The following is a 27061-nucleotide window of genomic DNA, read 5'->3' on the forward strand; positions in this document are numbered from 1 at the left end:
CCTCCTCAAGAGGACATGCCACCCTGTTACACCCCCTTATCAATACAAAAACCTTGTTACATAGTAATTTTGGGTGGCTCCTGCAGCTCTTAACCCCTGGATTATCCATGCATTAACACCTGAAACTGGTTTTAAGCACTCATTAGGTGGCTCAAAGAGATGCCACTCCAGGGCAGGTTTATCTCTGATCCATGCTACCCAACTCATGTTACTCTGGCTAAGGTGCAGCCACTCTAGGCTATACCTTAGTGCAGGGGTTGTCAACTGGGGGTACTTGGAAAGGTCCCAAGGGGTATGCGGGGGCAGGTGGGGGCGGAGCGCTGCCACCCTGCACCGCCGGGGTAAAGGGCTGGGGCGGGGTGAGAGCAGGGTGACACAGACGCTGTGCCCCCTGCACCCCACCAGTCAGCATCCAGCTGCTCACCACCCCACCCCACCCCCACCTTGGTGTCCTGTTGCTTGCCACCCCACCCTCTCTGAGGTACATTTACTAAAAAGGGGGTTGCCGGGGGTACATTTAAAAAGGTTGAAAACCCCTGCCCCACCTGCTACCTAGACAAACAGGTGGGCAACCACAAGTAAGTTGGGGGTTGCAATGAGTTGGGGATCTTCAGTGCTGGGGAGGGCAGGGGGGGTGGGCAGTGAGATCCATCAAGGCTAGTGCTGCCTGCTCCCCTGGGACAGAGCACAGGCAGCCACAAGTAAGTAATGCCCTGGGGACAGGGAGAAACAGGAGGTGTGGGGCGGTGGGGGGGGAACCAGAGGATCCCCAGGGGACAGGGAGGAAGCCTGGAATTAGGAGAGGCTTGGAGGAGAAAAGTAAAAATCCCCCCACCCCCAACTCTCCTGTCCTGAAGTGTGACTGCTCCAACCTGGAGATAGCACTAACACTGATCGACATTTGTGTGGCTCACAGCGTAATGTGTAACAAGGCCCTTACAAGAAGGCTGAACACTGCATCAGGAGGTAGACTCCCATCCCCTCCTCAGGGTTGATACATGTGAACAGGGCACTAGTGTGGGAGACTGGACTTGCAGTTGCTGTCATAGAGGAGGGCAGCTGGGGATACAGGACTTCAGACTCCAGGGCTGCCAGATCAGCACTGTATTCCTTTAGCTTTGCTTTGTTTCATTCCTATTCAGACACACACATTTAGACTCCTTCCTGCTCAGCTTTTTACACTCTAAGGGTTTGATCCTATTTTACAAGCCATGGTGAACACTGCTGCGTAGCTTGTAAAACCTGCTAGACTGCTTATCACTGCATAGCATCGAGCTGTGTGTCTTCAGAAAGACAAAAGGCCAGGGCTATTTAATCCCATCCCACAGCATTGCACTGCTCACACAGGAGATATTTAAACAGGTGAGCTTCTGTGCCAAAGGAAGCTTGTGTTCTGTCACCCCTGAGCCCCAGCCCACAAGCACATACACAACCAGCCCAAACACACCACCCTAATCGCAATACGAATGATAAACATCCTGGATGGCATATAAAACACCTCACATGACCTCTATGGCTCCGTAATCCTCCAGTTCCCTCTCCTCTCACTACACACCTTGTACTGCAAATACTAAGATTCTGGGCATAACGATTTCTGGCTGGCACTTCCTCTAAAACACTTTCTGATCCAACTAAATTGCCTGTAAGTGTTCATGTTAAAGAGTGCAACACTGCTAAAATGATAATTTATTACAGTCTCCCAGGCATTTAATGCCTTCAGCCTTCAGAACTGTTCTATTTGAACTAACTGGATTTTCAAACAGGTAGTTTTTGAAAGAGGTGACAGTGTAATACCAGATACGATGCAGTGCACTTGGTATCAGACACAGTTGGTACCCATATTTACTTGCATTCCACACGCAATCACCTCCCTCAAATCAGTCCTCCCAAATTGGGGTTTGTCTCTTAAGCAGGGACAATGATTCTTCTTCACTAGAACAGAAATAGAAGAATATTAAAGCACAGCATCTACTTGCTTGTGCCTGGCAAAACAGCTTCCTCTTGTCTCTGGTTCCAGTACACAGAAGGGGTGGAAATCCCACCATGGGATCCCTTGTTAACCCTCTCAGAACCCCAGCTATTGGCTGAGTATTGTAGCTGGTGCCTGAAGGAGCAATTGAGCTGGCTCAGGGCAAGTGAGCAGCTGCATGCAATCTGTAGTACATTGGTGAGGTTTGTGGTGTGGAAACAGCACTTCATTATTTACTGGAACTTATATAAAAACTATTTTCAATAAAGTAGTAACAGGCATGGTACTGCCTTCCAAGGGTCTTGGGTCCTGCCATATCAGGAGGTCCCCGCTGCCTCACCCAGACTGTCTCCCGGGATGCCACGCTTCCTGGATGCTCAATATTTCCAAGAGGGCTTACTCTATGTCACACAGTCATCCATGACTCTGGAAAAATCTTTTTTTTTCTACATTCTGCCTTCTGCAAGACATGTCTTATTTAGGGGCAGGTGGCATGCAAGAGAATAAAGTATTTCAGGGATGTATTTTGAATAGGAAAGCCTACGTGTTTACAATAGGTTTATCCTAGAAAAAACTTGGGTAAAATTTATTCAAATGACTGGTAATTGTAGATGCTCACCTGTAGAAAAGCTTCATTTTTAAAAACTAGTAAGTTCCAATCCTCTGAGAAACAGGTCCCTTTATGTACTTTTGAACCTCTTGGTTAAAACTTTAAATTTAAAGGGTTTCACAATTACATTTCTGGCTTGAAGCAGAAAGCCTTTTTGCATAATTAGAACCAGACAAACAAAATGAACACAGAACATTGTATTTATACAACAAGTTATTCATTGTGAAGAAGGAGGGGGAGAGAGAGACTTGGAATTGTCCAGAATATAGTAGCAGGGCACCACCAGTAATATAACTTCCTGAGCCTGATTTTCAGAAGAGGAGAGCGCCTCCAACTGCAATTGAATCAACAGGAGTGCTTTGTATTCTGAAACTATCAGTTTTACCAGGTACTAAAAAGGAAAAGAGCCTGACTAATTCATACTAGACAGGATCAAAATAACCCTTCCCTAGTAGTAGGATTTTTTGCACATTTCTCAATAGTGTCAACTGGAAGGTAAAAGATTTTCTAAAAACTGGTATTGTAGTTTCTGTGAGAACTGTTAGGATAAGCATGGGTATTTCCATCGCAGGATAGCACCATCTGCACTCACACCCATGATGTACTTGTTCCCAGGGCAGATCTTGAGTCGTCTGATACTGCCACTGTGACCCACACCAACATGAGTCACCTCACCTGTATCGTAATCCCACACTTTCACCAGATGGTCATCACTGCCTGCATTATGCACAAAGGAAGAACGGGTGGTTACATAGTGCTTGCTTCTTTTTGGGAGGGATAATTCTGTCCTGGCTTTAGGAAGGGAAAAGGGCCCTGAGCACTGCAGTGGCAATGCACTCTCCGTCCCATGAGGCACCAAGTCTCAGTATTTGGGGTTCAGTATGGTGCTCAGCATAAGCTCCTCCACTAACATATCAAAAGGAGCTCTATCCAGAGATGTACAAATACCAGGAATACTCAGGGCCTTCAAAGAGAATTTCCTCTTAAGGCTGGTTTAACAGGATAAATTAAGGGATTTTGGTCCCACATGCCTGCCTAGTAGCATAGCTTTTTTCTGCCACTTCAGTGCCAGGGTTACAGAGGACATGTGAGAATGGTTGGGCATGTGTGCCCCAGTGCTCATGTTGGACTGCCTTTGGGCAAATATGGGTCATCCCCATATTTTCAATATACTAGGGAGGTCTCTAGGCTTCTGGAGAACGGATGCCCTCCAAGTCATGAGAGAGCAAATATAAGTCATCCCTGCTGTAACCCTAATGCCATGTACTCTCTGTGGCAGACAGGTATTAAGAAGCTGACCCTAGGAAGCACAGAGCACTCTCATCTCCATGTGACTTCAGTGAGAGCACATTAAGCTCAGCATCTTGCAGGACCATGCCCATAGCATTTTTGCAAGTATTTCACTCCAGTGATACCTGTTATTTTCCTTCCGAGAGGAACCTTATTTTATTCTCTCCTGTCTACCTTTGTAAACTCTCAGGGGGTCTCTGTTATTTCTTTGCCCTCCTTTTGATGGCATTGCCCTCTCCTCTCCCAGCATTTTTTATTAAGATTCTTCTCATCCATATACCTGTAACAAAGTGAGTCCCATCAGATGTAATATCCATCCCATTAATGGAGCCTTTCACAGAGCCTTCCAGTTCTCTGATCACAGAACCATCAAATACCAACCACTATCCAATCTAGAAACCAGACCAGCAAGGAAGTTCAATTATACAGAATTAGCATGATTCATAGATTTCATAGACATTCGGGCTGGAAGGGACCTCAGAAGATCATCGAGTCCAGCCCCCTGCCCCAGGGGCAGGAAGTCAGCAGGGATCATAGGATCCCAGCAAGATAAGCGTCCAAATGTCCCTTGAAGGTGTTTAAAGTAGGTGCTTGAACCATGATGATTTCCATTGCTTCTGGAAGATGTGTTTAGCACTGACCACCTTACATAAATCGTAAGTAAAGTGTAGGACCCGGTGTCTGTTTTACCTAATGGGCCCTGGTTTTTCCAAGGGAAGGCTATGTTGGTTGGCAAGGCCTTCCTTGATCACAGCCTGGCTCAGAGGTGTAACCAGCTACTATTGCACTCTGGTCAATCCTCCCTCCCCTCTACCCTGCCTTTCCCCTTCCCCTGCAGCATCCTTGCAGTTCCTCTGGCTCTGATTCTGGAGGCTTTAGCAGCTGGGAGGACAGAGCAGTGGTGGTGGCACAGGAGCAGTAGCTGGAGTTTGCTGCTGCTGAGGGGGGATGTCACCTCATTTTTTGTGCCACCAACATGTATGTTGAGCAGCCAAAAAGAAACTATTCTTTGGTAGCAAAAAAAAGAACAAGAAAAAGAGATGACATATTTCCTCAACAGCAGGAACTACACTTCCCAGAAAGCCCACTCTCACACATACATGCATGCACACATGTGCACATGCACACACATACATAGTACCCTCTCCCCTTAGGCAGTACCCAAGGCTCATGCCCTGCCTACTTACCTATCTTTATGCTCCTGGTCTGGCTTGATTCTGTTTGGAAGCCGAACCCCCAGTCAATGACAAAACTTGCTGCCATGCCCTTGGGTCTCTGAGTTGCTTCAAGCTGACTTCCTGTGGTTTTACTTACATTTCTGTCTGTTCCACTTGTGATTATCTGGAACTCTTCAGGATGGTAACAAACACACCGGAACAAAGTGTTGGCCAGGATCATCTGATTCCTTATAAGACGTCTAGAAAATACCCCCAAAGCAGCTTGAGTCAGAGATTTATCCAAACTGCTCACTCTGCCTGAGCTAACTTCATCTACTGTGCACAGCAGACATCTCCTTTGCTCAGACACTGACATACGTTAGTCTGAGATTGGAGTTCTCTGAAGCCTGTTTCATTTTGGGACACAAATTAACTCAGCAACATACCTACTCTCCCTAAGCTATTCCACCTGTCTGTCCTATTCCCTACTGTGACTGCTTCATAAGAAATTGATGTATAAAGCAGGGATGGGTATCATAGTGGGGAAAAGCTTTCATTTCAGGACAGCATGCCTAGGGGAGAGCTTGTATCTTTAAGATATACTAGCTGGGTGGTGTCTTCTACCAAGACCTTCACAAGAACACCCTCTTCTTTTCTAGGCATGCCATAGTTGAGAAGGGCTAAACTGCTGAATAAGGGTCATTTCCTTACACGAGATCCCAGATGATGCATGTTCCATCAAGGCTGGCTGTGATACACTCCAGGTTGTTCTTCTTAATCTTAATGCAAGACACAGCAGAGATGTGTTCCTTCAAAACTCCTTCTAGCTTGCGTGTGTTCTGGCCAATTTCCCACACCCTCACCTTAAAGCCACCAGCAAACAACATTGTAAGGCCTTCTTCTTACTGAGCTACAACTAGCTCAAAAGACACTTTTGATCCCTGGATTCTGTGCATCTCTTGTAAGATTTGCTGAAGCTGAATGAAATGCTGCATTTTTTCCATCTTCTTTAAAGCTATTATTGGATCTGACCCCAAATCCTGAATTCAGATCTCAGCAGTGTAGTCGACTGAATTCAGGAAAGGAATTCTTGAGCTTTAATCCCAGCGCACCATGGGCTCGACTTTCAGCGAGTTACTTAACTGTGCCTCAGTTTATCCTCAGCAAATCAGAAAAGACTGATACAGTACCTATGATGCTTTGTAAGAGCATTGCGAAATCAAATCATATTGAAAATGAAGTAGACCTCAGCTTAGCTATTGAGTTCAAAGGAGCAGGATTTTGTCCTTTTGTGCTCTGGAGTTGTGTTTTGGAAAACTGCAAAGCTGCCTATGGGATATGGATGCCAAATTCCCATTAAGTAATAGAAAATGAGCTTCCAAATCTCTGAAAGTTGTAGCCTTAGCATTTGAATTATTGATTTTGATGGAAGTATTAACATTTCAGATTGCCTTTTTGCTTGAGTGACGTATATACTGTTGTCCCTGCTGTTATTGGACCATCCTTCTAGCTTTAATTTTTTTTAGTACTTGTCTTAGATTGGAAGATCTTCTGGCAGGTACCATGCCCTCCTGCATGTAGGCATACAGCAGCTAGCACAATGGGGCCAGGGCTGACTGAATCCTCCAGGTACAATTCATCTATCTAACCTGATCTCTATCACCACAGTACCCGAACATCTCACAGCCTTTGCCATCTTTACCCTCTTCACACTATTATTATTCCTAATGTGCTGTTGGGAAACAGAGGCACAGAAAGACTAGGGGCCATATTTTCAATGGTATTGACATGTTTAAGACCCACTAAAGTCAATGTAGCTATAAAAGTGAAGATTAGCCCTTTGAAAATACCGGGATGCTGTTGAAAGTCTAACCCCCTGCACATGTCAATATAGCTGTCCCTGTGTTCCCAGGGAGGGATGGTGCTAAACATGCCCAACCCACCTGTTCAAATTCTGACTGGCTGGTTGAAGGTGTTACCAGCTATAGTTATGAAAGCACAGCTGTTTCACTGCATTACCTGCCCTTCACCTCCTCCACTGATGATCCTTTTACAGTCACTTGTAGCAGCGATGGCTGTGACTCCCAAACTATGCGCATTGTCAATCACATACATCAATCTACCAGTCTCTGGTGTGAAGGCACGGATTTTCCCATCATTCCAAGTTGATGCAATAAAAAAATAATTAATCATGGCAGAATAACATCCTTCATATTACTGTACCCTCCCTAGGGTCCTCCTCTACACTGCCACTCTCAAGAACTGAATTGCAGTAGATCCCGTCCTCTTACTCTGCAGAAGGCAATGCTAGTGGATCTGTATAAATGGTTCTCCACCCACATGGCCTCAACATCCCTCAGCTGACTTTGGTGTGAATTACTGTGAAGCTGGGCTCTATGACATGCTAGAGTTCACATCCTCTTCTGGTTCCCCAGATCTTGTCTCCCTCACACATCACTTCTGCTGCGCCTGAGGATCTCTCCAGCTGAAATGCCTTTTGGTCACTGGGATGAATCAAACAAGTTGAGTCTTTGGCCCTCCCCCATTCTATTCTAGCTACGTTTATTAACATCCGAGAACAGTTTCGGACTGAAGCTAAATACAGAGGTCTCTGACCATTACCTGAAATAATGCTTTTGCCATCCCTCATGAATTCAATGGCATGGCAAGTCATATTGGGGATAGTGATTCGTAAAAGCTCCCTGTTTTCTGGGGTGTGCCACACGCGGATGTCACTCTTGGAGCAGGTAGCAAATAAGTCAGAAGTTCCCCTATGTAAGGCAGAGGGGCAAGTGAGTGAGGACTAATCAGAGTTAGATGCATCCTTATTAGATCTTCATTTCCCCATCACAGCTAGGTGTTCTTTGTTTCTGATGTTTAACTGTAGTCTTCTCTGTGAAGGATACCATAGTTAATGATGAAAGACAATTTTCATTCTGTACTCTTAACTTTATGACTGTGGCAGGGCACTGTTGGTGCTGTCACTTTAAGGGCTGAGCCAAGCAGCCAGCAGGTGCTTGATTACCGTGGCCATTTTAGATCCCTGGAAATGGCCACCTATAAAAATAGGGCAGTTCCCTGCTGGTACAGCAGGCAGTAACATTGCTTGGCTGCATGCAACATCCTGGAGGTAGGGGAGGAGCTGCAGAGGACAGTCAGGAGGCTTCTGGTCCTGGGCATGACCTAAACCTGCACCCTGCCAGGAGTGGGTGGCCTGGTGGATCTTCCTGTAGTGTGGGAGCCTTCAGGAAATACCAGGCCGGTTACCACCCTGGTGAAAGGCGAGAAGGGGTGCCTTAACCCTAGCCCCCCAAGCTTCTTCGCTCATTATAGGCATCCCCTCACAGTGGGCCCCTGGCCCTTTTGACCTTTACAGTCCTGGCCCCAGCATTGACCAGTCGAGTCCCTCAGTTGGGTTTACACCTCCTGCCTGCACCTAGGGATCTGAGTCCCCCATTCCCGGCTCAGGTGCTCGCCCATAATGAGCGAAGAAGCTCCGGGTCCCGACTGCCCTGAGACAGGGCCAGGGCCTGTCTTTGTATAATAACAAATGTCTTGAGTTGTATGTGTAAAGCTGTGCAATACATTTGCACTTTCAGAGCATTGCAGTTCACCCCCTTTTCTCTTCCTGAAAAAACTAACAAAGAGAGAAATTACATGTATAGATGTTTTTGTGGTATAAATTGCCATTGATAGCAATGGGGCTTGGCAGTTTACACCAGATAAATATTACCCCCAGACAGCGTGTTAATACAAAGCTTGGGTTGGACACACAGATTTTTTTAAAGTCTGCCTGTAACTCCCCCCAGAAAAAAACAAAACTTATTTCTCTGTGAACATCAACTTACCTACAGTTTCTTCTCCTACACTTTCTCTAGTTAAGGTGTTACATGTGCACCTTAACAGGCAAAATAGTGATATCAGAAGGCTGAGGTAGGACCAGACAGAAAATGTTTTGAGTTGTATGTATGTAAAGCTTTGCAATACATTCAACAGCTATAAGAAACATTATTAGAATCGGAGTGCTTCTAAATTAAGAGGACTACACAAAAAAAAGTTTTGCTGATTCCCCTGTTCTAATATCAGGTGCCAGTGAGAGTATGCCTGCAGTCAGGATGCATTTTTTCCTTCGGTAATTGATGGGGAATGCTTTTGGAACAGTTGGACTAGACTGCCAAAGTCTATTCATGTGCATCCCGAAATGCTGCCTGAGCCTTCAGATTTTCAGATTCATAGAAGAAAACCTGGTCGCTTTCTTTGGAAAGTGAAATTAATATAAAAACACTTTTATTTTGTTTAAGAATGTGTGCATTTTTTCCTAACTGTTCAGCAGTCAGAAGCCTTATATATTTTTAAAAGACAAAGTTACACTGGAAAGTTTAGCTGATCTTAAGAGTTTATAGGTGCTATTAGAGGAAAACATCTTTTTCAGCAACAGAAACAAAAGTGATTAAGCTAGTAGCTGCTAACTCTTGTTTGAGTCAAAATACATCCCAATCACTGACAGCAAGGGGGCAGGATGTTTAAAAATAAACAGGTAGCTTAAAAAAACCACAGTTATTTTAAAGTACTGCCCCCATTTTTTTGAAGATGAAATTAAGTGCATATATAATAAGATGCTATATTAATTATGTATGACAATAAACAACCTACATACCACCCAGAGTTGACAGTGAAATCTAGGTATATTATGAAATGATCACATGACTTGTCCAACAACACTACCTACCCCCACAACAAAGAGCCAGAAGGACAGAGAAAATGAACATTGATACATCAAAATGTATCACCTTTCAAGCTAAGTATCCAGGGATGCTTTATAAAGTAAAATAATATCAGAAGTTTAAGTATTTTGGATTAAACCATGCCAGAGAAAAGCATTTAAATCTGGGTTTCAAAGCTTGTGATATATGCTATTCAAAAGCTGATAATGGATAAGTAATTCAAGTTTTATGCAGTGCTATAGTCCTTATGAACATCTCTAAATCCAGCTCATCTGAATGCCTCTCTCTCATGGGGTGCGTTAGGTGTATGAGCATAAGATTACTCCAAAGCCCTTGGTAATGTACTCATTAAGTTAAAGATGCAGGTTTGTTTGCCAGGGTTTCTTGTACTCCTGCTTTGTATTCCATGGATTTTGTTATACCTTATAGGGTCTGATGCTTCATGTCATGTCAGGAGGGGACACAATAGCAGCATGCCAAAACTCAAAACTACCTTCTGGATCAAACTGCCACTCTCTATCTGGAAAGGAAGTGACTAATCCATCATTTTTATGAAATCTTGTGATCCCAATATTCACAGTAAGGGGAAAATGTTGCTGGCTGTTCACAAGAAGAATGTGAACAGAAGGCACCCTGGTAAAAGTTAGCATCGCATATCATGAGTCCTGAATTTAATATAGCATGTCATATTGTCAAACACAAAATTGTAAACGATGCCCACGGACACAAAAAAATCACTTTCGACAGCTGTGTTACTCAGATATTAGATGATATTCAAAGATTTAGATAAGAGAGCATGAATGCAGCCACATCTGCAAGGACTGTTGGTTGTAGCCAACATAGGTAGACAAGGTTTCTTTAGGTAAACGTGATGTCTTTTAGTAGATCAACTAAATAGTTGGGAAAAATTGTTCTTTGCAAGCTTTTGGGCACAAACACCCTTCTTCAGGCACAGGGAGAGTTTGTTGTTTCTTTGTGTTCTGTCCTGGTAGAAGGGAAGCCAGTATGCAAAATGCTGGTCTGTGAAAATGCAAATGCATGGCAGGGGGATCAGAGGCCCTGTGAAAAAACAGGTGAGAGAAAGGTGGGAGTTGGGGGAAGAATGTAGCTGATAAATGTAGCTGGGTTTTTGGTTGTAGCCGTGTTGGTCTAAGGACATAGGTAGGCCAGGTTCTTTGGGAGATGTGATACCTTTTATTAGAACAACTGATTAGTTGGAAAAAAGTTATTTTCAAGTTTTCAGGTGCAATCATCCTTCTTCAGGCATAGAGAGTCTCTGCTGTTTTTCAATCTCCAAGCTAAAAGTGTGATAGGATGTCACTGAGAATGTAAATAAGTGAAAATCAGGAAAACAAAAGGTAGAGAAGGAAAGCGCGCGGGGGGGGGGGGGGGGAGCCAAAAGGTTAGTAAGAGAGACTCTACTGTGGTAATTTTCCAAGGTAGAACCATGAAGACTACATAAAAGAAGCCAGCAGACAACTCCCTGACACTACCTACTATAAAAAAACTAGAGGAAGATCCAACTCCCCTTTTTACCTCAAAACTTAAAACCACCATCACATCACTTCCATCTGAACTACACAAAAAACTTCAGATCCTGATTCCTCCACTACCCAATTCATGGACTTTTTATGTGCTCCCTAAAATCCCAAAACAAGGGACTCCGACAGACCTATCACTTCCAACCACAGAACCCTAATGGAAGAAATGCTAGGCTTCATTGAATGCATCCTAAACCGCTCATCAAAACTCAAAGACTGAGTTTTATCTGAGACACAACACATTTCCTGTGAAAACTCAAAAACAGACCACCTTCCCAGGAATACCCTCCTGGTCCCCATGGATGTAACTAGCTTAGTGACACCAACATCCCATACCAGGATGGCATCCAAGTCTGCCTCATGTATCCACAAGACTGAGATTACAGCTCTGAGTACACACATATCACTGAACTCATATACTTCATCCTCACACACAATAACTTCAGTTTCAACAACCAGCACTTCCTCCAGACCATGGGCACAGCTATGGGCACCAAATTGGCCCCACAATATGCCAACCTTTTTATGGCCCACCTGGAAGAAGAATTCCTTAAGCACTGCACTACACCCATGCTATACCTGAGATGCATAGATAACATCTTCATCATTTAGACCAAAACCTTTCAGTTTCTGAGGGCATTTATACACATACCTTTTTGTCCCGCAATGCACTGGAGATCCGGCAGGTCAGAGCAGACTCAATTAACAGCATCTACTCCACGCACAAGCTGGTGTGCGCTGTGCTGCGTGCAGTTGTGTAAGTGGTGAAATGCTCATCAGTACGCAAAAAATGGCAGTAGTGTGCTTTTGAACTAAAACACCTCCAATGTGTTTTAGTTCAAAAGTGCACCACCACCGCTTTCTCAGCACTAACACACGTTTTGCCACTTGTACACATGCTTTAGTGTATGTAGTTGTATAAGTGCCCTGATTGATTTCCACCAAAAAGTAAACAGCCATCATCCCTCCATCAGACTATTGCTTGTATTTTCTTTTTTGGATACCTTTATCAATATCCAAAATGGTAAAGTACAAACCACCCTATAAAAGAAACCCAGGGACCAACATACATATCTACACAGAAGCAGCACTCACCCTAAACACACCAAGAAAGCTCAAATTTACAACCAAGCCCATACCACCAAATTTGCATTGAGAAGAATACCCGTGATTGCCACCTCATGAATCTCAAAAGGGCATTCACCCAACAAGGACACTCCACAGTAGAGATGGATCGTGCTTTTGAAAGAGCCACCTGGATACCGTGTGAAGATTTGCTGCAGTACAAAAAGAAAATCCTCACAAATCGCACACCATTAGTTATGATGTGTCATCCATCCCTGGAATGTACATGGAAAATCTTCAAACAACTGCAACCCATACTAAAAGAAGACCCAATTCTTAAAGAGATCTCTCCAGAACCACCCACCCTAGCCCTTAAAAAAGCACCAAACCTCGCCAACCTGGTCACCAGAAGTAAATTTCCTATGGCCCAAAGCACACTGAATAGATTCAGAACTTGCTGGGACAAAAAATGTAAAACCTGCCAACACCTCTCCACTACCCCCACAATAACTACCCCCACAACAGAACCATCACCATTCCTGGATCTTACAGCTACACCTCCAGAAATGTAATATATCTCATCCAGTGCACCAACTGTCCTGATGGAAAATATATAAAAGAAACCAAACAACAACTGCGCACCAGAATGAACGCTCACTGAAAATCTATCAAAGGCAAAAATACACAACTACCTGTGGGTGCACACTTCTCACTAAATTTCTCAGTTCTAATCCTCAGAGAATTTACAAAACACCTTTCATAGACGAGCCTATGAACTTCACTTCATCAACTTCCTGGATACAAAAAATCATGAACTAAATATGTATATGATGTATATTTAGCCTGATGAAGGGTATTTATACCCGAAAGTTTACAAAGAAGAATTCTTCCAACTCTTTGAGTTGGTCTAATAAAAGATATCAGATTTACCCAAAGAACTGTGTCTGGACTAAATATAGGCATTGGCTTTATGGCACATTATAACCTCCCTGCCACCTGATAACTCCAGGTAACCTGTCTGTATCATACCAGCTACATTCTTCTTCTCCCTCACCCCACCTCACCTCCCCCTGTGCTTTCTCTCATAGTCTCACAGGGCCTCTGATCCCCCCTGCCATGCATTTGCATTTTCACAGACCAGCATTTTGCATACTGGCTTCCCTTCTACCCAGGAGAGAACACAAAGAAACAACAAACTCTCCCTGGGTGTTTCTACCCAAAAGCTTGCAAAGAATATTTTTTCCAACTATTTAGTTGGTCTAATAAAAGATATCATATTTACCTAAATAACCTTTCCTGCCATATCTGCAAATATCAGCACCACTTAAGACAATAAATGCAAGAAACATTGAAAGATGCATTGCATGCTAAGATATGGATTAGTGAAGGGCCTCCTGGCTTAGGCTTCATAGCATTTTCCTCACAAGTATGGTATAGGGCAAGGGTTGCTAAACAACAGCCCAGGGGCTGGATCCAGCCTGCAAAACCTTTGGATCTAGCTTGCAGATGTGGGAGCTCTGTGGCAGGGGGCTTCGGCTGCGGGTGATCTTTCCATGCTGCCACAGGGACAAGTAATAGCACCATCTGCATCCTAGTACTTGCCCTTCTTTCTGACACAGGGCAGGTAATTCTGGCCTACGGCTGGAAAAGCTTGCCTACCTCTTGTGTAGGGTGTTAACACTGCTGTTACACAAATTTGTGTAATTATAGTGCTTCAGTTTAAAATTCTTCCTGGAAGAACCTCCTGGAGGTTTGATCCATTTGTTATTTTTCACTTTCTGAACAGCTTTCTAATTCAGCAACTAACCTGGCTGCACTGAAATGCTGGATGAAGGGACTCCTACATGCAAGTCAGAATGTAAATTATGTAAGATGCTTTGGGAATCGCCTGGCTAAAAAGTGTTGTACAGGTATCTTAGTCAAATCTCCACCTCCCACCCTCCCCACACCTCCTTTTTCAAGGATATAAAGGCTCTCCTCTACTTATCTTTACAGGGGGAACATGACGTCATTAATTGCCTTGTTATGAAAGGTGGCAATGCATTCCTCTTTAAACTCAGTGAAGTTAATTTGGGAAACCTGGGACTCTTCTGTTCCTGCAAAGAACTGGTGACCTTGACCTCTGTGTGTCAAGGAAGTGACACCACCTTGGACCTGAATTTTCCTGTTAAAATAAAACAGAAGTTTGACCTGATCTTGATACTAGTTTTTCTTATATCCTTCTCCTTCCCCACCACTTTTTATTTGGCCTCCACTTTGCCGTCATCTCCCACCATTCTCCATAACAAAAGGCAGCCCTTGTCAAGACCAACGCTCCATTTCCTGTCAAATTCATTAACACTTCATATTATCCTTAGTACAGTAGAGACTAAAAGCACAAGCACATGCACACATTTTTTGGACCACGTTGCAAGATAACAACATACCTTTGCTGCCTTTTTTTTTTTTAACTAAAGTGCATTTCAGTAGCAAATACCCAACAGTATACTAGGCAGCTGAGATATGTTGGGAATAGTTTAAACCATATATTGCTAGGCTTTCAGAAGTGCCCACCTAGGTTGCCTATGCAAACAATGCAACATGAGTAACTGCATGCACAATCCACAAATTACATAGTGGGAAATGATGCCAGCAACTCTGTTTTGTAAGCACAGCAGAAGTGGTATAAGTACTTAGGCACACACTTTTTTTATACACTTGCTTATAAAGCTATTGACAAAACCCTTTTTGAATCCAGTGTCTCTTAAAACTGCTTGTTAACTTTAAGGGTCATAGCCTCAGCTGTTGTAAAACGGTATAATTTCACTGGCTTCAGCGGAGCTACACAAATTGACATTTATATAAATTATTTTAAATGAACAGGGAATATTTAAATTAACATTTGCAAAGGAATAGAACAACTCTCTGCAGTATATTTCAACCAGTCTCCACTTTATTTTATTGTCCGTGTCAACAGTGTCTACTGTCTTTTTACTTAAAAAGTATCAAAACTGGTATCTGGAGTGTATACATTACTGCCCCATCACTTTCCCACTCTGCACCACTATATCCTTATGCTACTTCAGTCTACAGACTCACTTGATTGGTTTGTAGTTTGAGCCTTTAAAGGGAGCTACAGTCCCTCCTCCAGTGCCAACTACTAAATCTCCTGTCTTCAGCAAAAGCAAAGCTGTGAATCCCTAGGAGAGAACAGGATTAAAACACAATTATATTGAAGCAGCATTTCTATATTGATGCAGCCATGTTGAATAGCACAACAGAGTCGTTGTCATGCTCCCTGGGGCAGTCCTTACGTCATTCAAATATTGCTCTATTAGCATGCCTCCACTGCCAGGTAAAAAGTAGCATCTTCAAAATGAAAATGGAGAAAGCCTTTATTAGATATGGGTATATTAAGAGTTAGTGTAAAAATGTTAAGGTGTAGCTCAGTTGGTCTAATAAAAGATATCACATCTACCCAAAGAACTTTGCCTGCAAGGTGTAAAAGGAGCAATAGCACTGAGCCTACAGAGGTACTAGAACAAGAGTATGAATGCACAGCTTTACCCTATTGTAGCATACGATGTTATTGCCTAAATTCATCCTTTCATAGATTTTTTTCCTTTTAGATATTACAAAAGTACCTAAGAACTAACATTTACTGGGTCAGATCATAGATCCATCAAGCGCAGTATCCCATCTCATGCAGCAGCAGAGAGGGGATGCTTTGGGGCGTGGAAAGAGAGGGAGGAAACAGCATGACCAGAATTTCCCACTCCCTGCTTCTCCCCCATTGCAGCGTTCAGCAGCCAGAGGTTTAGGAAGTTCTAATTTGGAGGCTGCACCCCAGTCTACCACGCTCCATATCTATTAATGGTCCTTTCCTCCAAGAACTGGCTTAGTCCCCTTTGAACTAGGTGAAGCTACCAGCCCCCTCAACTTCTTGAGGCAATGAATTCCACAGGTTAATCACTCACTGCGTGAAAAAGCATATCGTTGTTACTTTTAAGCCTACTATCCAGTACTTTCACCTCTGTCCCCTTATTCTAGCATTGCAAGAGACAGTAAATAATACATCTCTATTTACTTCATCTGCACCATTTAATATTTTGTAAACCTCTATCATGTTCCCCCTCAAGTCTCTTTTTTCTAAGATGAAAAGTCCTAGTCTATTTAGTTTCTTCTCGTATGACAACTCCTCCATACCCCTGACCATCCTTGTTGCCCTACTGGAACAATACAGTGTAGAATTCAGCCTAAACTTTCTTCCCCAAAACTATTAGTTTTTTTCTGTAGGACCCCAGTTCCCATGGTGCCAGAGAACCATTTTCTTCTTCCTTGTGTGGAGGGTGGGGTGAACGAGCCAGTCTCAGTGGGCCTGTAGCAGGAGCCCAAGGCCTGTTACTGAAAAGGGGAAGGCACAGCAGGCTAGCCTAGCTGCCTACGTAGGCAGGCAGCTGGGCCAAGGCTAGTGGCACAGGAATTACCTGGGGGAGTAGTGCAGATTTCCAGGCAACCAGAGGATAAAGGTTGCATGCAGACAGGCTAAACTGCAGCATGAGGGCCAAGCTGCCCGTTAGATGGAAGGAGAAACCCCTGTGTGGGACTGGGGTGTCACCTGACCAAAGGGGACACGGCTCCAGGGCAAATAAACCCAGCACCTGGAGGAAGGCACTCAATCAGGTCTGGTGCATTGCAGGGAACAGCTCCAGGAGACATCCTGGCAAGCATCAAAACACCCTGAGAGCAGAGAGGCAAGAGCTCAAGGGAAGGAGGGCTGGCAAGACCTTTTTACCTGGAGTGGGAGAGGTTTTGTCTGAAAGCAGTGGTTTACATTTTGTCTTAGTTTTATACTGGAGGACTGAGTTGTGGCTGTGGGGGAGGTATGGAGGCCACAGGGGTGCTTGAGGAGCACCCACCTTAGAGCTTTGTCTGGATCATGGACTTGGGAGGACTACAGCTTTGCCTGGGTCAGGGACCCCAGGGGCCCAGCCCCTGGGAGGGTAAGGACCAGGCCAGGGAGGGTGAAGCCCCAACAGAGGCATTCAGGCCTGAGAGGGCTAAGTGTTGTGGTGCAGCCAGGTGGCCTGATACTACATACCATCTGAGAGGCCTGGGCATGGCTAAGGGGGTAGACGGAGACCACAAACACAGTGCATAAGATGCCTGGTGTCCCAGGGCACCAATTGGGCCAGAAGAGCCACAACAGATTGTTTGAAAGGCAAACAGGCAATGGACTGGACCCACTCTGGGCCTTCAGGGCAGTCTCCCAAACTGTTTGAGCAACATCAAGGTAGGGCAGACAAAATAACAGGGAAAGCCCCCCTCCCCCGAGTGATTGGACTGAGCAGCAGCCACATGTCTACCAGGGGGTGCCACAGCACCTCTGGGCACAGGTCCTGTCACATGGCCCTCAGGAATTGCTCAGCAAAGGGTTTCAATATGAGATGACAGATTAGTCCACCAAGGGTCCCTACTACCCTGGCAGAGAATGGGAAGAATTGGCTAAAGCACCAGACTGGAGACAGGAAATCAGCTGTGTCCCAAGGTGTGCATCAGATCTTACTTCATGTATTTTGGAAAGTCAGAATAGTTCTCTATGAGAAACTCAGGTTTTCTTTAGTTTAAACAATAATGTTTCTAGACTTCACAATGGGCATGTCTATGCATCCACTAATGAGCAGTGCTTACTGTACATTTAGTACTTACATAACTAAGTACTAAATAAATACGCAATAGGCTCCTGTACTGCACATTAGCACAATGACATGCTTTTTGTGATGCTTAATGCACAGTTGACTAATATGACTCTGCATTAGCATATTTGCATGGTTTTGCTGTGTGTGCTAATGCGCAATAAACTTAATCTACTGCTCATTAAGCATCTTGTAGATGTGCCCACTGTGATGGAAAGCATTAAACTGTAACTTTTCTAAGGTCAAAAAACAGAAGGCAAATTAAAGAATCCAACATTTACTGGTTAAAAGAAAAGATTTTGAAGTTAATCCCATGATTTTTGGGAACCACAGTTCATGACTCTTGAACAAGTGGTGCACTGTCTACAACTCCTGGTATTCCCAATGCATCTCTGAGGCAAATATTAGCCTGGCACAAGCACACTTTGTCACAAACAACAAGCCTGCAAGTCCTTAGCCTGGAGAGGACTGAGGCTCAGTTATGGATGTGAGGAGAAGCCCAGCCAGAGACAGAAATATCAAAGGCACTTTAATTTTTCACAACTGGACAAAATTGGAAGTATTCAATCTAGCATAGTTGTAAGCACTAGCAAACATCTGCATGGAAACACATTTCTAACCTAACCCAATCTAGCCTAGACAGACTTGTTTATTTCTAATGAGTTGATTGGTTCCAGTAGCTTCTCTCACTTGATGTCACAGCACTCTGACATCATGGGGCGTGTTTAGATGAAACGGGGGCACTAAATTGAAGCAGCGGGTTTAAAAAAAAAATGCTTTAATTTAGGGCTGATTAAACCACCCGCTGACTTACCTGCCTCTCCGGCAGGGAGGGGAGGGCAAGCTGCTGGTGGGTGGAGTGCTCCCTGGGCTGCAGGTGGGGGGGCTGGTGCTTCCCTCCGTGGCAGTGGCGGCCCTCCGCCCCAGGCAGCACCTGCCCACAGGCACCCAGCTCAGGCGGTCCCGGGGGCACCGCAGCCGTGTAGGGAAGCACCTGGCCCCTGCAGCTGAGGCAGGCAGGCTCTGGGTCGGGGGGGTGGGGGAAGATCAGGCTTGCCGCTTTTCTTGGCGTTTTAGTTTGCTGTTCCCCAAATCATTTAAGGCGCATTACACTGCCGAATTTCTTACAGCGGCTGGAATTAATGCACAATAGCCCTCCAAGGCATGCAAACACCAACATCATAAAAGTGGTGCAAAAGCATTTAGCCCCACTTTAAAGTGTTGTGCACACACCTCTTGTTTTGTCTACACACGGCCATGGACATGATGCCTAATTGTGGAATGTCTCACACACTGGATTTTATACCATCACCTAGAGAACAACAGCAGGAAGAAAGCCTGTTTTCATGCAAATGTTTTCAGCAAAAGAACAAGAACAAAGAAGGAAAATCAGAAAATATGATCCAGAAGCAGAACTGTTTCTAAACAGAATGTTTTTCAAAGTTTTCTATGAAGCATCAGCCGTTTTTTGAGTCCCCTGTTATCTGAGACCCATCAACTGTGCTTTTGATTTACTACTGCACAGCTCTTCCTGTAAAAAAAGCTCAGTTTCAAATGCCCTTTGGGTTTAAAGTTATAGCAGGTGGAGGCACTACAAATCAAACCTGTGACTGTGGAGAACATACACGATTACAGCTCTTGACTACCTGCTAATAAATTTGCACTTTTATGGCCCTCTCTGCACTACTTCAAGTTTCCTGGGTGTCATGTTTTAATTTCCCTAATTTGAGATTGAAGTTGATACCACAAACAGTGAAAATTAAGCCTCCTTAAGTGGTCAAAATACATTGTTAGACCTGCCAATATTGGCATTTGATTTCAACACTGCCTTTGTAAGTGGGTTCCTCTCCTGTCAAGGCCCTTCTTTGAATCACCGCGAGTAAAGGCAGCTTTATAATCCACACTTGTTATTCATGAAGCCAAGCAGTTCATATTAATGATGCAATAAATACTCTGTTTTATATCCGTTTGCAGATGAAATGCGAAGCATGGTGGAGGGGTTAAAATTTCATCTTTTATTATTTACTTTTTACAAAAAGAAAACCACTCCTTTGAAGTATGCTGATTACAAAGAAAAATCCCAAACCAAATCAAGCCAGTCTATCTCCTCAATGAGATCCGCTCCTTTCTGTACCACTGCAATCTCTTCCAGACTTCTTTGCTACACTAAGGTCTTCCCCTTCAAATTCTTTTAAAGACATTTCTCCAATGCAGACACTCCTGATAGTTCTTAGACTGTTCTTGCCAGTCACACACCTCACTTCTTACCTGCTTTACAGATGCTACTAAGCAAATGGGATTTCTCTGCTTGGAGAAAACATGCAGACACAGGATGAGAGTTCAAAAGACTTTTTAGAGTGTAGACCACAACCTAAGCTGAGGTCTCCAGATTTTTTTTTCAGTGGGTGGTAAACGTGAACTAAGGAAAGGTTTAATGTCACACCTAGGATAGAAAAGCTCTAGATTATTTCTTGTGTAAGCAAGAGGGGCAACATTATTGTCTTTGTTCTTCTATAAAGTGTGGCATGTCTTTGAGGTGCAGACCTTTCCTGCTGTGCTGCAGGAACCATGGCTTGTACTCCTCCCCAGTACAGACTGAAGGGTGGGACTGACGTGCATGGGGACTATGATGTACCTCATAAAGCAATGGGGTAAGTGCTTGAGGAGATCCGAGGGGAATTCTGAAGTGGGATCTGAACTCTGGTTGTGGCTGCAAAGCTCAGCACTAACACAGCTCTGTCCTTTAATGGGGACACTGAGACTTGTGGCTACTACTCATGAAATCCTAGAAAAATGGGGAAGGAAGGAACTTCAAAAGGTCATCTAGTCCCTCCCCCAGCTACAGGCTGATTTAACCCGTCCCAGACAAATATTTGTCTAACCTGTACTTGAAATCTTCCAGTGACAGCTTCCACAACCTCTCTAGGTAAACAGTTAAACACTCTTCCTAATGGAACAACAGTGATTGAGATAAGAGAATAAATCAATTGTTGTGATGCAAATTCAGTTGTGTGCTCTAGGTTAACCGGGGTTCTCGCATGCAAGAGGCACCTCAGAACTGGAGAGGGATCCACACGGACATATACTTTCAGAAAGAATATCTTTCATCATATTGTAAGAGTAAAGGATCATAGAATCCAAGGACCGGAAGGGACCTGTAAGATCATCAAGTCTGGTCCCCTGCCACGGGCAGGAGGTTATTGGGCTCAAACAAGCTCAACGAGGTGCTTATCCAGCCTCGTCTTGAACACCTCCAAGGATGGCAACTGCACCACCTCTGCTGAGAGTGCGTTCCAGATTCTGGTTACACTTACGAGAGAAAAAGTTTTTCCTTATGTCCAGCCTAACGTTTTCTTGAATTAGCTTGTGCCCATTGGTTCTTGTCCTCCCAAGGGGTGCCTTCCTGAAGAGTTGCTCCCTTAGATCTTGGTGCTCACCCCTGACGTACTTGTAGGCAGCTATCAAGTCACCTCTCAGTCTTCTCTTACTCAGACTGAACAGACCCAGTTCCAGGAGTCTCTCCTCATACAGCCTATCCTCCAGGCCCCTAATCATATGGGTGGCCCTTCTCTGTACCCTCTTGAGTTTATCCACATCCTTCCTGAAATGTGATGCCCAGAACTGGACACAGTACTCCACCTGTGGCCTCACCAATTCTGAGTAGAGGGAAAAGCACCTCCCTGGATCTACTGGCAACACATCGGCTGATGCACACCTGAGTTCTGTTTGCCCTGCTGGCAACTTCATCGCACTGACTCATGTTAATTTTCGAGTCGATTGTTCCATTCAGCTCAGAGGACCAGTCTGTCAAGGTCGTCCTGGATCCTTACCCTATCCTCCAATGTGCCCACATTTCCCCACAGCTTGGTGTCATCCACAAACTTGATCATTGAGCTTTCCACCCCATCATCCAAGTCATTGATAAAGTAATTGATAAAGATGTTAAAGAGCATGGTTCCAAGCACTGATCCCTAGGGGACACCACTGGAGACGGCCCTCCAGGATGAGGCCATCCCATCGATTACAACTCTCTGGGATCAGCCTCTGAACCCAGTGTCTACCCACCTCACTGTAGACTGGCCTAGGCCAGTACCTTCCACTTTAATTGAGAGATTCTCATGGGAAACAGAATTAAAGGCTTTACTGAAGTCTAAGTAAATGATATCAAACTCATGTCCCTTGTTCAGCTGGATAGTTACCTGGTCATAAAAGTATACCAGGTTTGTTAGGCATGACCTACCCTCAACAAAGCCGTGCTGGTTGCTTCTTAATAACCCACCAGTTACAAGCTTGTAACTGATGGCCTTCTTAACAATTTAATTATTTTTTCTCCAGGACTGAAGTCAGACTGACCGGTCTATAGTTTGCAGGGATGTCCCTCTTCCCCTTCTTAAAGATCGGTACCATGTTGGCCAGTCGTTCAGAACCACTCCTGAGTTCCACGATTCCTTGAACAGCTTTGCCAGGGGCCCTGCTACGAGCTCAGCCAGTTCTTTCAGGACTCTTGGATGCAGGTCATCTCGCCCAGCAGACTTAAAAACGTCCAAATGTTCTAGGAGTACCTCACCTGTTTGGAACTGATTTCATGTGGCCTGTTGTCTTCCCCATATTCCTTGGGTCTCTGGACAGGTGAACAGCTCCCATCTGATTTCAGGAATACCAATGTGAAGTAAGTATTTAGGAGCTCTGCCTTTTTGCAGGGTTCAGCTGGGCACTATCCCTCCATATTCAGTAGGGGTCTCACAGTGGAGCTTGATATTTTTTTCTTGCTCCCCATGTACCTATAGAAGGACTTTTTGTTGTCATATGCTAGTCACTGTTTTATCCAGGCAGAATTTTGTGACATGCATAAGCCGTGTACCTGTCCAGCTAGTGTGTAATCTACTGGGCACACTCAGTATTGATGTGGATGCTTACATGTCCACAGTGCACAAGTAATAGAACTGAAAACTCTGCTTAAGTGCCAAAAATGCTACTTGGGCACATCTAAGTTAACAGTGTTCAGTCCCCTGTCTCCAACCATTCATTTCGTTGCTATGAAGTATCTGAGTCTTGTACATGGGCAACTGGTGCACCCTGAGTCTGGGGGGCCACCAGATTGCCGATGGGGGGGGGTCCCCCAGCCACCCGTCAGGGGTGTCCCCCGTGGCCAACCACCAACTGGGGGGTGGAGGTCCCCCAGTGCCAATCACTGAGCCAGTGGCGAAACCAGAAGTGCACTTCCAGTTTTGTGGCTGGCACTTCCAGAGGGTGCATGGCCGATCTCAGGGGGTGCACGTGCAGTCATGTGAACCCCCTACGCATCACCAATGGTCTTGTAAATAATGCAAGAACTAAATAAATGGTTGCCTAGCAACCTGCACTGGTTTTAAAACCAAAGTTGTTGCTTCCTTGACTTTACCACCCACCTTTACTTTTTCCTTTTTTTCAGGTTAAGCAAAAGACAGTTTGCTATCCTTAAAATATGTATGTTGGTGGATGAGTACAGTCAGAGGTGTAATAGGGCACTGGGACACCCAGGGCAGCAACTTCCAGTTGTTGGTGCTGCGAGTGAAGCTGTGTGACTGTGGAGGCAGCATTTATTTTTCCAACCCCCCCTTAAGTTAGTGCCTGGGGCTGCTGTCCTGACCACTCTGCCTTAGTTGTTGTGTTGACAGTGTCTCAGGCAGCCACAGGGGTTAGCACAACTGCTGCTTGCTATACATGAACATGAGCCTGCAGTGCGATGCTGTGGCTAGTAAAGCGACCAAAACGCTGGCTTGCATCCATAGATGCTTCTCAAGCAAATCCCGGGACGCCATTCTCCCCTTGTACTCGGCCTTAGTGAGGCCGCAGCTGGAGTACTGCATCCAGTTTTGGGCTCCACAATTCAAAAAGGATGTGGAGAAGCTTGAGAGAGTCCAGAGAAGAGCCACGCGCATGATCAGAGGTCAGGGAAGCAGACCCTACAATGAGAGGCTGAGAGCCCTGGGGCTCTTTAGCCTGGAAAAGCGCAGGCTCAGGGGTGATCTGATGGCCACCTACAAGTTTATCAGGGGTGACCACCAGTATCTGGGGGAACGTTTGTTCACCAGAGCGCCCCAAGGGATGACGACTAGGTCGAATGGTCATAAACTACGACAAGACCGTTTCAGGCTGGACATAAGGAAGAATTTCTTTACTGTCCAAGCCCCCAAGGCCTGGAACAGCCTGCCACCGGAGGTGGTTCAAGAGCCAACATTGAACACCTTCAAGAGCAAACTGGATGCTTATCTTGCTGGGATCCTATGACCCCAGCTGACTTCCTGCTCTTTGGGCAGAGGGCTGGACTTGATGATCTTCCAAAGTCCCTTCCAGCCCTAATGTCTATGAAATCTATACCACCAAAAGTGTGTCATCCAACCCATGGTAAGCCCTAATGTCTGGGTCCTACAGTCTGGATCCAATGAGTGTGACACGCCTGCCCTAGCTCCTCTGAGATGGTTACAGAAAGAGCAGCAGTGTCTTCAAGCACACTGTCTTCAAGCAAGCAAGCATAACAGCATGTTTGCACCTGGCCACAACAAGAACTTGTTCACAGGAGTGCCTAAATCGTCACAGCCGTTAATGCAATCACTATGCACCAGTTATGAATTGTGGTTTGATTTTATCTTTGTCTTAACACTCTTGCTATTTTGTTTGTTTCTTAGTGGTGCCTGCAGGTCTCCAGCGAGACAGACTCACTCATGTCTGAACAAGTCTGCCTCCAGAAATCCAATGAATCAGTTAAAGGTGGTGGCCAAACCTAAAGAACTAGACACAACCTGCTGGGTTGCTTGGAGGATGGCTCTGATCACCGAGAGGGCTGCTAGGGGTCACCTGACAAAGATCACAGAAGAGAAAGGCTGGAAGGGACCTTGGGAGGTCACCTAGCCCAGCTCCCTGCTCAAGGCAGGATCACCCCTATTGTAATAGGACCCCAACTGTGAAGGTGGCTGTGGCACCCTCTGACAGCCATCTTACAGCTGTCTTCCATTCTGACCTGCCACCAGGGTAGTGCCCTGTCCTCACTTGCCACAACTTGATGTAAAATTAATATCAACTTAGGATGCTGCCCCCAGACCAGAGTGACCCCTTAGGTGCTTTACTCTATCCTGCTCATTATTAGGCCACTTCAATCTGGTCCAGTCTCTAGCTCTAAATCTAAGCAGGGCATCTCTATTTTCAGTTGCCCTTCTGTCTGCCCCCAGGGCTCTCTCTAGCTCCATTAATAATATATAGCCAGAGCACTCTGGTTCCCGCCCCACCCCCAGTCAGTAGTCCTGAACCAGTGCTCTTTCTGGTTCCCCATCAGAGTAGTTCTGAGTGAGTGCTTTCCCTCTGGCTCCCTATCAACGCTTCTTAGTCAGGTTTTTTCTCTGATCCCTAAGGCCTCAGTCTCTTCTAAATCCATTAACAAAACTCACAGCACTAAATCCATTAACAAAATTCCTTCTTCCTACTGGTCTCTCTTGCAGAGCTCCTTCCCCAAGTCTAGCATAGGTCAGTCAGAACCCTGCCCAGGAGGCAGGCTTACATGCCCTGTGCTCTGCCACCTTCCACTTACCTGGGGCCCTTGCATAATAGTGCACAGGGGCTTTCCATTAATATTGGCATGCTTACAGCCAGTCTCCCTGCAGTCTGCACTCACAATCCACCCTCTGAAGCACTGTACTCTCTTTACTTGTGTAACAAGGGTTACAGACCCATTACACCATTTACATCATCCAACACAAGTGCTTGTCTAACATACTCCTAAAACTACCCAAGCAACCCTGTCACACAGCTACAAGGCATGTTGCCCCAAAACACCAAAAGCATCGTAACATAGGGGGACAAAATCTTTAAATGTCCTGCCACTGCAAGCATTGTTAAAATAAACACAAGAGATCTACAGAAGAGGGCCATACCCCCTGCTATAAAGAGGCAAAAACCTCAGCAACCCATACCTGTTAGGGACTAGGTCATGAGCAGTCATGGAAGGTCACTTGGTTAACTGGACAAAGACCAAAAACAAGATTTATGAGGAGCCAGGAGTCAAAGCTGGAGTTACAATAAACCAGGAGTCAAGACCAGAGTTCCAAGCAAGCCAGAAACCTAAGCTGAAATCAAGGCAAGCCAGAAATCAAGGGCAGAGTTCAAGGCAAGCCAGCAGTCAAGGCAAGTCAGGAATCTAAGCCAAAAGCAAGATCAACCAGGAGTCAAAAGCTGAAATCAGAATCAAGGCAAGCTAGGCATCCAAGCCAGAGTTGCAGGTATGCAAAAATCAGGGAACTACCAAGTAGTCAGGAGGAAACATTAAAACACTACTGCTGTCTGGGGCTTGCTTTTAAAGGCTCCAGTAAGTGGAGTATGTTTCTTGCAGTACTAGGGGACTGCCTGCCCTGATTGCTCAATTAGGATCTGCTGGGACCAGGATAACTAATCTGAGCTCCCCCTGAGTACCCCCTGTAACAAGGAGCCAGAGATTCCTGTTACTTTAAGGGAGAAAAGACTGAGAAGGACACACCTGCAGTGAGCCAGAAGAACCCCTGACCAGAAGGGGAAGAGCGTGGAGGATATAAGCCTGGGTCCCTGAAGCAGAGGGGCAATGCAGCCCTGATCTCTACATGGAGGAGAGCTCTTGCCGGCACAGACAGGCACAGGGTAGAAGCTGTGGGCCAGAGCAGGTACCCCCAGGGGCTTGGAGGGGCCAGGAAGTGAGGAAAAGGCTTCTGCAGTGGCCTGGTAACCTAGAGGGAGCTTTGAGTGTTTTATTTAAAATATTTGGCTGGCACTATTTGTTTTAGTTTAACCAGATGACAGTATAGGGGGTGGAGGGGAGGACAGGAAGCTACACAGTGGTTCCTGGGAGGCACTCCAAGTTCTGAGTCCTATCAAGAGTTGGCCGAAGCTGAGAGGGCCAAGGGTTTGACCCCTGGCAGGGAGTGGGGGCAGACTAAGGGCCTGAGCTCCTGCAGCGAGATGGGGGAAAGCTAAAGGTTGAGAGGCCCAGAGGAAGTGGGCCTCGGCTAGCAGTCCACAGCAAGCTAA

General features: G+C 45.2%; 1 pseudogene; it reads right to left on the reverse strand.

Moving 5' to 3' along the window:
- Positions 1-3105: 3105 nt before the first annotated feature.
- Positions 3106-27061, reverse strand: part of LOC132252191 (cilia- and flagella-associated protein 52-like) — a 35971-nt pseudogene continuing 12015 nt past the window's right edge.

The sequence above is a fragment of the Alligator mississippiensis genome, chromosome 8 (assembly GCF_030867095.1).
Source record: "Alligator mississippiensis isolate rAllMis1 chromosome 8, rAllMis1, whole genome shotgun sequence".
Taxonomy (NCBI): domain Eukaryota; kingdom Metazoa; phylum Chordata; order Crocodylia; family Alligatoridae; genus Alligator; species Alligator mississippiensis.